Source organism: Bos indicus x Bos taurus, chromosome 27 (assembly GCF_003369695.1).
Source record: "Bos indicus x Bos taurus breed Angus x Brahman F1 hybrid chromosome 27, Bos_hybrid_MaternalHap_v2.0, whole genome shotgun sequence".
NCBI classification, from domain to species: Eukaryota; Metazoa; Chordata; class Mammalia; order Artiodactyla; family Bovidae; genus Bos; species Bos indicus x Bos taurus.
The window spans coordinates 14,634,086-14,648,034 of NC_040102.1; the positions used below are offsets into that span (position 1 = coordinate 14,634,086).

At 43.1% G+C, this 13,949-nt stretch overlaps 1 long non-coding RNA gene across 6 annotated transcripts in view; it reads left to right on the forward strand.

Annotated features, from left to right (window-relative positions):
* The first annotated feature begins 9,658 nt into the window (after nucleotides 1-9,658).
* The window catches only part of LOC113884765, a 40,629-nt gene continuing 36,338 nt past the window's right edge, over nucleotides 9,659-13,949 (forward strand). For all 6 annotated transcript variants that reach the window (XR_003509011.1, XR_003509010.1, XR_003509012.1 and 3 more), the window contains exons 1-3: nucleotides 9,659-10,682; nucleotides 12,109-12,188; nucleotides 12,819-12,997. This is a non-coding gene — a long non-coding RNA (uncharacterized LOC113884765). The remainder of the gene's footprint in view (nucleotides 10,683-12,108; nucleotides 12,189-12,818; nucleotides 12,998-13,949) is intronic.

Here is a 13,949-nt window from a genome sequence, read left to right on the forward strand (position 1 = left end):
CCTCTAAAACATTCCTTCCTACAATTACAAGAATCCTGTTTAAAATGAAAGCCTCATCCTTAAGACAATCTGGAGATGTTAAGGTTTCTACTAGAAGTGAATAATGTGCCAGCTGTTGGCACATCCTTTCACTAACACAGACCCCTGGAGCCATTGCTTCCGGATTCAATGTCCCATTCACCCTTTGAAGGATGCTCTGTAGAAGTGAGCGCCGTACCCAAGGCTGCCCCTGGGTGGACCTGAGACACAGGTGAATGAGCCTCGTCCTGGTCTCTGCTCATCAGTTCTTTCCTACAGCCTTGTCTCTCGGATACAGGAGGAAAGCCAACAACTATCTAGAAAAGTTCTCTTTTCCAAAGGGGTTCATATTATAAAAGAACCTACAAGAGGAGAATCTTAGGGGGCACAACCTTCCACCTAATCTCACAAGAGTCTGTCTATGTATCTTTCTGTCCTGTCAGTCTGTAACGAACTTCTGGGGGGGAAGGCCTGTTTCTTAAGTCATTGATGTTTTTCCTGTGCAGACACAAACCTCGATGTTTATGAAGGAATGAATGGATACACGCTCGAACAAAAGAAGGCGTGCATGAGAGTGGCTGACGGAATGTAGGTACTGACGGTAAGATGACCTGCGACAAAGACTCAGATCCATGAGAGCCACCTGGAACTCATTTCATTCTGCTTTTAAAGTGTGGCTAACTAGATGAAGAGACTGTGGAATAAAGGTGCATTCTTCAAGAAGCCTCTAAGAAAAACCATGTGGCTCTGATTCTGATATCTATGTGGAGGTGGGGGTGGCGTTTTTGTCAACGTTCCTAGCGAGGCGTGATTATCAAGAACTTTTAAAACAGAAACAATGATATTTGCAATATATTTGGGATAGCACATATTTATGAAGTTGAACACCAACTTAAGTAAAATTAGAATTAGGTTTATAATACGAATCTCTCCTGAACCCTTGTACCACATGACCACTGCATTGTACATGGCTGGAGAGATACCAACACACACATATGTATTCACACATACAAACAATAGCATAGCAGTATCATACAAGTAGTGTGAGGAATGGGAAAGCCATTCATAGGTGGGGAACAGATAAACATTTGGAATGTCTGGTCTTTGTGCTATGCCTCACTGATATTGTTTCTTTGTTAAAAACAAATATATCTTTATTATAGGAAATCTGAAAATTACAAGAAAGCAGAAAAGCAAACAAGAATGATGCATCATCATATCTCCCAAGATGATCACAAGTATTGTACAGTATGTATTTCTTGTTAACATTTTTACATATTTTTAAACAAAATTGGGGCCACCTAGTCCAAACTATTTTGCAACCTGCTTTTCCCCCATAATTTTCATGAACATTTCTCATGACTTTCAATATTCTTCTGCCATGTTCCTCTAAATGGTTGCACAATAGGTCTTTCCTTGAATCATTTTCCTTCTGTTTCTCACTGTTGAACTTTTCTTTAGATGTTTTCCTGATGCTGGAATTTTGGGGCTGCAGCGAACATCCTTAAAGAAATCTGAATGTTCCCTGAAATTAGAATTCCTGAGTCAAAATCTGCATGCATGTTTAAGACTTTTAAAATATATTGTCACATTACCTTTCCCAATTTGTTGTGTCCAATTACCCTCCTGCCAGAAGTTATGATAAGATTTATGTTCTAAAGTATTTAAAGGTCGGTTTTACTTTGGTATGTTTATAACTGTATCCATTCCTTTGCCAGTTGTATTCAAGGGTTAGATTCTGGTGTCTAATCTGTGGAATTATTCAGTCTGTTGATCGAGCCTTTAGCAGGAAAGATATTAATATCACACATCTCCTAATGAAGCTTTAACAAAATAGTATTAGGATAAGAGATTTTTTGACTTTTTCACCTTTATAAGTACACCGTGGGAAAATGAATCAGTCATGTTTTGTCATAAATATGTTGAGAGAAAGGAACTTTTTTGCTTGTGTATCTTTTTCACGTGGACCGTATTCCAATTCAGAGTTGTTCCCACTTTGTTGTCTCAAGTTGGAAGCACAGTATAAGTATGATTAAGTCTCCAGCTTGGCAGCAAAAACACTTGCAGCGTAACCCAGATAGGCTCACCCTGTGGGTACAGGTCAAGTGAAAGCGTCTCTAATTCCCTTGAGGATGTTATTCATTTGAGTCCAGAGTGAAAGCTGCATGGAAACGCCTTGACAGTATTCTTCTCTATCGGGAACATTAGATTCCCAAGATGCAACGTGTTTTCAGATTTATTATTCTCCTATCATGAAGAAACTCAAGGATACTTCAACCTGGAGAAGCTTTTTATTTGACGTCTTTCTTTCAAGGTAACAGCTCTGCAGCGGTTTGTTTCATATGCACCCGCTTATTAGTGGTAGCTTTTGGTGAAAACATGCTTATCAAAAAGGGATGATATATAGTGAAGAGCAGCTGCTCCAAATCACAGACTATTCATAAATAGCTTCCCACCCCCACCCTGAGTGAGGCCCTCTATTCTCCAGTTATAACAGTCAGCAGAAAATGAAAACCCTGTAGGGTGATAAATAGTTGAAAAAATATTTCTCCCTAGTGTTTCGAATGTTGTCTTATAATGCACTGCACTTTCACTGAACCAGAAATTGTCTGTAATAAAAGAATATTGAGGGGGAAATGTTTAGATTCTCATTGAATGCTAGAACTTAGAAGACATGCTCTGCTTTCACTGACAGAGGTTAATAGCTGAGTATATGTCATCAGCATCAATAAAATGAGAGATTTTGGTCCCTAGCCCCTAATAAAAAATTACAATTTTTAACATGTAAAAGCTGGAGATCTTTTTTTCCCCTAATTTAAAATAACAGTTCAATTACCAATAAGCAAATGATCTCTTATTAAAAATTCTATAAATATTTCATATTTTTAGAGCCATCAAAAATAAAAGGCCACTTCTTTCAGCTGTCTTTTGACTTAAAACCATCTTTTCCATTTATCTAAGGAACAAATACTATTGTTTCTGGAAAGTGTGCTGCTTTCTTTCCTGGTTATTAATCATCTGTTTTAGGGACCATACTCCTACACATACTCTTTACTTGGAGCTTCCTCCCTTATAAAAGGAATTTGGGCAACCCGGAAATCATTTCAGAATCGTCCCGAGATCTGTTGAGGTGGAAGTGAACTCTAAATGGTCAGCTGTGATAACAAATTCACTGTCAGTTCTGGACTGTGATTTCTCTACTTGACCAACTTGGTTCCGCCAGGGGTGAATTGAATATCAGTTTTGCCTATAGGTTACTCTTTTTCAAGCTATTAGTACAGTAATCATCAGTATCTACTGAAGAGAACTGTGGTTGTAAACAGCTTGACTGTGTCTAAAGTGCAACTCTGCTCTTACCCTAGAGGACTAAAGTCTCAAAAGTCCTTGAACTTTTTATTTTTTTCTTTCGAGTGTGTGCACTAAAGCAAGAATGTGAGCTGGTTTTCCTCAGTCTGAGTCTTCCCTGGAACAGATGGGGCTTGTACTTATCTGGATGGTTTGGGGGGAGGGGGTGGGGGGAGTCCTGAGGACTCCCACCTTGACATTGCAATGAAAACTTTCCCTCAAATCTCTAAATTCTCTCATCTGGCACAATAAATTAGAAAAGCCTGCTGTTCCCTTTGGTAGGCTTATGGAGTGCCCCCATGTTAGATTAATATCCAGAAATCATCTCTTCTCTGGTGGAGCATAAGGCAGGTGATGAGTCCCAGATGTTTCTGCATGACCGTCATTCCCAGACATAATAGATGACATCAGGGAAAGAGCTGTGACTTCTTTTTCTTTCTTCCTCTCTTTTTTCCCTCCTTCACCTCCTCCTCCCCCTACTTCTTCCCTCCCTCCCTTCTCACCCCTTCTTACACACGCACACGCACATACACAAACACACACATCTTTTTCTTTCTTTTCTAAAGGATTCAGAGGGTTTGAAAGTTGACTAAGTAACCTCACGTAATGGCTCAGTCGGTAAAGAATCCACCTGCGTGCAAGAGACACAGGATCGATCCCTGTGTTGGGAAGATCCCCTGGAGGAGGAACTGGCAACCCACTCCAGTGTTCTTTCCTGGGAAATCCCATGGACAGAGGAGGCTGGTGGCCTGCAGTCCATGGGGTCTCAAAGAGTCAGACATAATTTAGCAACCAAACCAGCACCAGCAGCTACATTTGATGGAATAACTTGCCCCACATTTCAGTAACCACAGCTGGCGCTGAGGGCAAAAGGACTTGGGGTTGTCGGGAGATACCACAGAGGTGGCAACCTTGGATGTGGGACTTGGACATGGCAATGTAGAGGGGGCTGTGAACAGCATCGCAGGACAGTGGTTCACTGGGTTGTCCCTCCTGCAGTTCTCCTTGCTCAGAGCTGTGGTTGAGTCCGTCCTCTTTGCTTTAGCCCTTGTTGCCTTAGAATTATAGGGAGAACTGTAAGCTCCCTAGGAAATTCCAGGAAGTCTCCAGCTGCCTTAAGGAAAGTGAACTTGGTAATAATTGAACCTCCCCCATTTCTCTAGTATTATGCCGGCCCTTCTGTTAGATTAGAGACAATGACTTTCAAGGATGCATTCAGCACCCTGATTTCTTAGATGAGGGGTCTAGGATTCAGGGGAGCATGTGGTCCAAACATGTGAACCCAGCCTGCACATCCAAATCCATGTGACCCTAAAGCACGTGTGCAGGGGCCTGTGGGGTGACCCCAGCCGCACATCCAGACCCGTGTGACCCTAAAGCATGTGTGCAGGGGCCTGTGGGGTGACCCCAGCCTGCACATCCAGACCCGTGTGACCCTAAAGCATGTGTGCAGGGGCCTGTGCGGTGACCCCAGCTGCACATCCAGACCCGTGTGACCCTTAAGCACGTGTGCAGGAGCCTGTGGGGTGATCCCAGCCTGCGCATCCAGACCCGTGTGACTCTAAAACACGTGTGCAGGAGCCTGTGGGGTGACCCCAGCCTGCACATCCAGACCCATGTGACCCTAAAGCACATGTGCAGGGGCCTGTGGGGTGACCCAAGCTGCACATCCAGACCCGTGTGACTCTAATGCACGTGTGCGGGGGCCCGTGGGCACTCAGTGCTCCCAGCTCCTCTGATTGCAGGCTCTCAGTACAACAGCATGACTTCACCAAACCCACCTAGTTGGCAGAAGTGCTCTTTCTGCCTTTAGGGGGCCCACAGTCGGGGCTCAGTGCTCACTGCCGGTGCCCCTGCAGCTCCGGATTCCTCCTCCTGACGTGGGGGAAGATCCTGAACAGAACAGAGACAAACTCGAGGGCTTTCCTGTGGCCGTGTGCTGTGCTGTGCTTTGTCTCTCAGTCATGTCTGAGTCTTTGTGACCCGATGAACTGCAGCCCACCATACTCCTCTGTCCTTGGGATTCTCCAGGCCAGAATACTGGAGTGGGTAGCCTTTTCCTTCTCCAGGGGATCTTCCCAAGCCAGGGATCAAAACCAGGTCTCCCGCATTGCAGACGGATTCTTTACCATCTGAGCCACCAGGGAAGCCCAAGAATACTGGAGTGGGTAGCCTGTCCCTTCTCCAGGGGATCTTCCCAACCCAGGAATCGAACCAGGGTCACCTGCATTGCAGACAGATTCTTTACCAGCTGAGCTACCAAGGAAGCTCTCTTGTGGCCATGGAAGTTGATCAAAAGCTTTTCTAACTGCAGTGCTGTCTCTTATTGCTCTCAAGCTTCATCCACCCGGGATGAATGGAGTTTATCTTTCTCAAATTAAGGAGTTTCCTGAACTAGAGGACACAGAGGAAATCCAGTGCCATGCTGGAGCAACCCCTGTGAAGCTTTCACCAGAGCAGACTTGCTTCATGAGCTTAAAAATCTGTAAACACTTTTCCTAGCCAATGGTTTCCCATCTAACTGAGGAGTGTGCATGGAGACTCACGTGCTTCTGTGTTTGGATGTAACCTCCCAGGGAATCGGTCTCCGAGGGAGGAGAGTGAGAAGCCTTCTTCAGCTCTCCACTCTGTGCTCCATGATGTAGTCCATCAGAGTCTGTTGAAAGTGTTAGTCACTCAGTTCTGTCCAACTTTTTGTGACCCATGGACTGTAGCCCACCAGGCTCCTCTGTCCCTGGATTCTCCAGGCAAGAATACTGCATTAGGTAGCCATTCCTTTCTCCAGGGGATCTTCCTGACCTAGGAACTGAACCCAGGTCTCCTGCTTTGGAGGCAGATTGTTTACCATCTGAACCACCAGGGAAGAGTCTGTTGGGCAGGAGGGAAACTGAGACTTTGAGTCCCTTTCTTGCTGATGAAAGCAAGCAGCATTTAAGAGCTTGGAAATATTCAGCCATCCACGCCCATCATCCACTCTGCCTTACCTCCTGTGCCCACATCAGATGTAGGCAGAGCTTAGCCCTGGAAGTTAGATGGCTTACGTAACTCACCACTGTCCACTATTTTGATCACACTACCAGGGTAGCTTAAGTAGCTGGCATCCTCTCCTTTTCAAGAAGGGGAGATTTGGACTCAGAGGTCAGGTCTATTGTCCACAGTGACAAACAGCAGAGTCAGGAGTCAAACCCCAGCCAGCCTCACCCCAAAGCCTAGATCTCAGGGATGTCAGGCTGCCTTCTGTACTTTTAGATAAACGGAAAGTATCATTTCCCCTTCTATTTATAAGACTGAGTTACTTATACAATTTGTGCTTCCAGTGTTTTTGGAGTGTAGCATGCCAAACCAGGCTCGCAAAGGGTCACAGCAGAATGTGTCCACAGTCTAACCACAGTGCTGTTTACAGAAGACAGACTTCAGAGCAAGAGAAATTCCACAGAGCGTCATGTTTCTGTGAAGCCAAGCCATCAGGAAGTTTCTTTTTAAAAAAGTATTTAACTTTTTTTTCTGTTTATAAAAATAATGCACAATGAGTAAAAAAAAATGGAAAAAATAAAAGCCACCTATAATGTTTATAATGTTAACATTATGGTATACACAGTTTTAATACTACTATTTGTACACATATATGTATACCTGCATATACAGGGCTTCCCAGGTGGTGCTGTTGGTAAAAGATCCCACCTGCCAGTGCAGGAGACATATGAGACAAGGGTTCGATCCCTGTGTTGGGAAGATCCCCTGGAGGAGGGCACGGCAATCCACTCCAGTATTCTTGCCTGGAGAATCCCATGGACAGAGGAGCCTGGTGAGCTATAGTCCATGGGGTTGCAAAGAGTTGGACACAACTGAAGTGACTGAGCACCCATGCACGTGTATATACATATACATCTTTTAATAAACATATATGTATTAATATGGCTTGCGTATTTAATATATTTATAACAGTATATATTGTATATGTAAAAATCTTTTAATAATGCTATATAGCATTAGTCTAATTTTATATAATTATATATAAAATATACATATGATTTAATATATATACAGCTGGGGTTTCTTTTAAGCATGACGCATTCTCTCACCATCTGGCCAGCCATTAGCCACTCCGTGGATCAATCCAGGGTCTTCCTCCAGGGCATCTCACCTTACAAACAAAGTGCTACCCTGGGAGGATTTCCTGTCCTTGGCTGCCCCCAATGGGGCTACAATGACTGTCAGCCCACTTTGGGCTGGTGCAGGCATCTGGTAGAAGGCCATCTAAATCTGGCTTGACTTGCCATCTCTTTTCATCAGTTGGTCATTGGGATTCGCCACAAGGCCACGGGCATCGGCTGAGGTCACCAGTGTGGCTGGTCCGAGCATGCTGGGGTACGACTGACTGGCTTCTGGGCCTAATCTGTGCCTTCAGGAACAGTTAGGCATCAACCTGTGTATATCATCTCTCTGTAATGGTTGAGCACTTCTTGAAATGTTCAAGTTTATGGTCAAGCGAACCAGATAGCACATGTTCATGAATGGCAAGTATCAGGTGTCTGTCTGGTCATTTGGGGGACTGCAGTGAGTTGCCACTCTGCCCCTCTGCCCCGCCCCCCACCCAGGTTCTAATGGCAAGCTAGGAGCTGTTACTCCCAAAAGGAGACAAGGTATTTGTTGGAAACTAGCTTAAATCATAAATCTTAAGGTCCTGCATTTTTAATGCTCCACGGAAGCTTGAGATAGGCTCCAAATGTGTCCTGTCCATCATCTGGTGAGTGGATACGGTGTGTTCATACAAGGAAAGTTATTCAGCCACAAAAAGAATGAAGTACCAATATATGCTGCAAACTGGGTGGATATTGAAAGCGTTATGCCAAGTGGAAGAAGCCAGATGCAAAAACCCACGTGTACGATTCCGTTTATATGAAGTATGCAGAATAGGCAAGGCTGTAGAGACAGAAAGCAGAAAAGCAATGACTGCAGCTGGGCGAAGGTGGGAATGAGGTGGTGTTGGGTGCATGACTGCTTGGTGGGCATGGAGTTTTCTTCTGGAGTGATCTAAAAGTCCTAGAACTAGACAGACGTGATGGTTGTGAAACACTGTCAACATACCAAACACCACTGTGTAATGGTTAAAAAGGTGAATTATATTATATGCATTTTACCACAATTTTTAAAAAGTCACAGAATTACATGAGATTTCTTTTTGTAAACACCCTTTTGTCTATCTGGGAGTTTTAAGTTGTTATTACTTTTTTCTCATTGCTTTTCTTTATTATGTCCTCAGACTTTTCAAATGGTCTGTAACAGTAGGTATTTCTCTTGTGCCCAGTGTTTTCCAGGAAATCCGCCATTCACAGCCCTGATTCTCCTGATCTGAAAGTGAAAGTCGCCCAGTCGTGACCAACTCTTTGCGACCCCATGGACTATACAGTCTATGGAACTCTCCAGGCCAGAATACTGGAGTGGGGAGCCCTTCTCTTCTCCAGGGGATCTTCCCAACCCAGGGATTGAACCCAGGTCTCCTGCATTGCAGGCGGATCCTTTAACAGCTTGGTTAATTTCTCTGCAGGCTTGCTCCATGGAAATTCCCTTGACTTACCTTCACCTGTACTTTGCCTGCACCTCTGTTCCCCCTCACCTTTTATGTTTTTGTTCTTTGCTTAATTGAAGCATATCTTCAAGTAATTGCAGATTGTCCCATCTGGAAATGTCTATAATCCACCCTTAAAACTGATCAATTAATTGCCGTAGTTAAATATACTTTGCCCTCTGCTTTTTTCTAGGCTTCAGTGTTGCTTCTGTTTTCTCACATTTTGTATGTTACTTGTTTTTTTCTAAGACGTTATGAGATTCTTCTTATTATCTATAGTATTCTGAAATTTCATTAAGATATGCTTGGATAGAAGCCTTTTTTCATGCATTCATTTGCTTGTGTATTCAAGTGGTCTCTGAAAATGTAAAGACTTTTATTTTTCAACTCAGAAATTTTTCTGTGTTATATCTTCACTAATTTTCACTCCTCTATTTTCTCTAGTCTCTCTTCCCCAAACCCTTATTTGGAAGGACATCATATATATTTCCGGAGAAGGCAATGGCACCCCACTCCAGTACTCTTGCCTGGAAAATCCCATGGACGGAGGAGCCTGGTAGGCTGAAGTCCATGGGGTCGCTGGGAGTCGGACACGACTGAGCGACTTCACTTTCACTTTTCACTCTCATGCATTGGAGAAGGAAATGGCAACCCACTCCAGTGTTCTTGCCTGGAGAATCCCAGGGACGGGGGAGCCTGGTGGGCTGCCGTCTATGGGGTCACACAGAGTCGGACACGACTGAAGTGACTTAGCAGCAGCAGCAGCATATATATTTCTAAAAGATGCAAGACGTCATATATAGTTCTCTTAGTTTTTTTATAGTTTCTTTTAGGCATGTCTCTCCCAGTTGTTTTTTTTTTTTTTAAAAAGAGATTTCCTTGACTCCTTCCTCCAATTACCCTATTGATTTATTTCATCTTGCCTCTCATTTTTTAAAAAAATATTTTTATATGGGCCATTTTTAAAGTCTTTCTTGAATTTGTTACAATATTGCTTCTGTTATGTTTTGGGGTTTTGGCCATGAGGCATGTGGTCTCTTTGCTCCCTGGCCAGGAATGAAACCTGCACCCCTGCATTGGAAAGCAAAGTCTTAACCGCTTGACCACCAAGGAAGTACTTCTCATATTTTTAATTTGTAAGAATTTTCAACTTGTTTCATATCCATTCCTTTATCAAAACATCCTGCTTTAATTTTATAGATAAAATATCATTCTTCAATCTTCGGGGAATGCCAAAGTTGTGTGTTCATTTAGTTATTTCCCTATTTTCCACATCATTCCTTCCTTCTGGGATCACATTTTCAATCTGTTTATCATGAAGTCTCACTTTATATTGATCTCAAGTTATCCATTCATATTTAAGAGTAAGAGTCAAAAAGAAGGTTGAGAACATTGTGTACTGGAATAAGGTTCTTGTTTTGTTTTGTTAGGTCTATCAGGCAGGAAGGCAGCTATTACCATTAGGAGTCCATCAAAAGCCAGAATGTGGAGGTCTTTCAAGGGGAAGGTAGTTATTTCATTTTCCAAAAACGAAACTCTGATTCTTCAGCTTTGGAATGCTTAGGTCATAGCATTCTGTGGAATAGGCTGGGACGTTGATTGCTTAATTTACCGACTTTTAAAGAAGCCACATGTTTGCAGCCTCAAGTTTCACCTCCCTCTTGCCATTCTGAAGTCTCCAATTCCTAAGCCCTGGAGGAATCCCACAGGGCGCACCATCTCCCCCTCCCTTTGATCCAGATTCCCCCGGGTGAGTACTCGATGCTTTCTTCCTCCTCCTTTGCGTAGTTCATCCATCATGCTCCCCAGGCCTTCTTCCCTTCAGAGTTTTGTGGAAATCCCTCATCTGCGGATGGGCCCTCTCCAATCTCTCTGACACTGCAGGTTAATATGTTTTTAATCTTTTACTATCCTTACATTATAGGGTGTCTCCAGGGAGAAGAACTTTTTTTTCCTCTTTTTGCTATGGACTTAACCTCTCAATTTATTAATTTCGCCCAACTGCAAAATGATCTTTTCTAAAGTTACTTATAATTTTAAAATTCTGTTATAAATCTCTTCCCTACTTGTGAGTTAACCTTATATCCCCAAAGCCTCTGCTTCACCAAGTTGCTTCAAGTCTTCCTCAGACTTAATGTTGACTGAGTGAATAATTTAACTTTTTTTCCTAAAGGGACTGATTTATTTTGACCTGCTCCATGATGTCCCTCGGAGAAGGCAATGGCACCCCACTCCAGTACTCTTGCCTGGAAAATCCCATGGACGGAGGAGCCTGGTGGGCTGCAGTCCATGGGGTCGAGAAGAGTCAGACATGACTGAGCGACTTCACTTTCACTTTTCACTTTCATGCATTGGTAGGAAATGGCAACCCACTCCAGTGTTCTTGCCTAGAGAATCCCAGGGACGGGGGAGCCTGGTGGGCTGCCGTCTATGGGGTCGCACAGAGTCGGACACGACTGAAGTGACTCAGCAGGATGATCTCCTAGAGTTCTCTGGAGAAGCATTAACCATTACATGTAGTTAACAACTCCTCTCTCTCACCTGGGTCAGCCTGCAGAATGACTCACATGAAAAGTATCTTGAAGGCAAGTGTTCGCCCTTGTGATTTTCAGGTTAGGGCTTATGTTCAAAATGTCTCCGATTTTTGTTAATGGCATCTTAATATTCGTAGATGTCTCTTCTAATTTTCAGTCCTATGAGACTTTTGTTATACTCTAGTTTCTGCTGTTCTGGACAAAGACTATCATTTTGAAGTTTCCTTTGGCACTTTCCCAAAGTGAATTTCGACCATACCACTCATTCTCTTTTTGAAGTCAGATGACTCTACATTTGGTGAAAACCTGTCTGGATATGTTGTATGATGCAGATAGAAGTTTAATTTTTGTTTTGCTCTATTTTTGGTTCTGTTGATTGATTCAATTTAAAACCTAATAAAGTGTGTATCAGACAAATTTCTTCATCATACAATACTGTTGAGAGGGAACTCAATATTACACTTAGTTCTTCTTATATGCCAGGCACTGTTTTGGAAAATTTGTATTCATTAATGCCTTTAATCCTCAAATGATCATGTATTTTTACATTGTACAGACGAGAAAAAGGGAAGCCAGGGTATAAATTCAGGCGGTTGGGCTCCAGAAGGACATTTTTGTGGAAAGTTGTTTCTTTTCTTTTAGAAATTGTCCAGATAATACCTCATCCTAAGGAAGAGACATGAACCCTGGAGTTATTTTGGTGGAGAAATACAAGGAAGAAGGTAAATATCTCAGAAATCAGAAGATGATACCCTTGTTTGTTAGGAATTATAAAAGTTTCGTTAAAAAAAAAAAACAAAAAACAGGAACCACAGAGCAGAATATCCAGAGACTAATAAGCCTTGGTTTTAGAGGCAACTGCTGCTGCTGCTGCTAAGTCACTTCAGTCGTATCCGACTCTGTGCGACCCCATAGACGGCAGCCCACTAGGCTCCCCGTCCCTGGGATTCTCCAGGCAAGAACACTGGAGTGGGTTGCCATTTCCTTCTCCAATGCATGAGAGTGAAAAGTGAAAGTGAAGTCGCTCAGTCGTGTCCAACTCCTAGTGACCCCATGGACTGCAGCCTCCCAGGCTCCTCCATCCATGAGATTTTCCAGGCAAGAGTACTGGAGTGGGTTGCCATTGCCTTCTCCTTTAGAGGCAACACTCTCATACAAATGTTTTAAAATTCTTCCATATCCTACATTCAATATCACTTTTTGATATATTATGGAAAAATATTGAAAATTTTGTACCCAAATTGACTTATCTACTCACTCATTCAACAAGTTTTTTAATTCACTGATACATCTATATACATACATATATACATTCTTTTTTTAATGTTCATTTCCATCATGGCTTATCATAGGTGCACTCTTCAATAGTTAAGATACGGAAACACCCTAAATGGCCATTGACAGAGGAATGGATACAGAAAAGGTGGCACTTATGTACTGTGGATTACTAATCAGCTATAAAAAAAAAAAAAAAAAGGACAAAATACTGCCATTTGCAGCAACACGGATGCAACTAGAGATTATAAGTGAAGTAAGTCATTCAAAGAATATTTTTGAGCACCAGCTGAGAAGCTGACGTCAGTCTAGGTGTAGAGGATGTGTTTGTGAACCAAAACTGAGCTATTTTCAAGCGGGTTGTTGGCAGGTGGGGGCACCACCAGCAAGAAACATCAGAAACGGATGATGTGGTAGAGGATGCCATGGAAGGAAGGAAGAACAGCCCGGGGTGAGGGAGATTTGGAATCCCTAAGGAGATGGGCACAGGTTACAGTTTCCAACGTGGTGGCTGGGATAAGCCTTTAGAGCAGGTTAGAACTGAGCTAAGGCTTGAAAGAAGTCAACGCGTTAGCCTTGTTCTATCTAGGGGAAGGCTGTTCCCAGCAGAGGGAATCGCTAAAGAGGAGCACCCCAGCATGTTGGAAAAACAGCAAGGAGGCCTCCCAGCAAAGAGAAGAGATGAACTCCGAGAGGGATTGGGGATCCAGAAGTTATGGGCTTCGTAGGTTGTTTGGGGGGCCATGACTTTTACTCTGAGTGAAATGGAAAAGCAAGACAAGGTTTGACACAGTCCAGCTTAGGTTTACAAAGACTGCTCTGGCCGCTGTGTTGAGAAGAGATTACAGAGGAACAGGAAATGGATCAAAAAGATGGCTAGGAGACCAGCACAGTAAGCAGGTGGGAGGTGATGGGGACTTGAACCATTGCAGGGGAGGAGGTGAGGAGTGTTCAGATACGAATGTATTTTGAAGATGGAGCCAGTAGAATTTTCTTATATTGGACTTGGGTTGAGAGAAAACTCAGCATGCAGGATTGAACTCTGGTTTTTAACTTGAGCATCTGATGTCTCCTCCATGAGGACGATGGGGAAAGTTGTGAGTGGAACAGTTTTGGGGATCTGTACCTATTGAGGTTGACATGTCAGTTAGACATCTGAGTGTCAAGCAGGCAGTTATACAAGTGAGGCGTTTAAAAGGGAAGTGTGA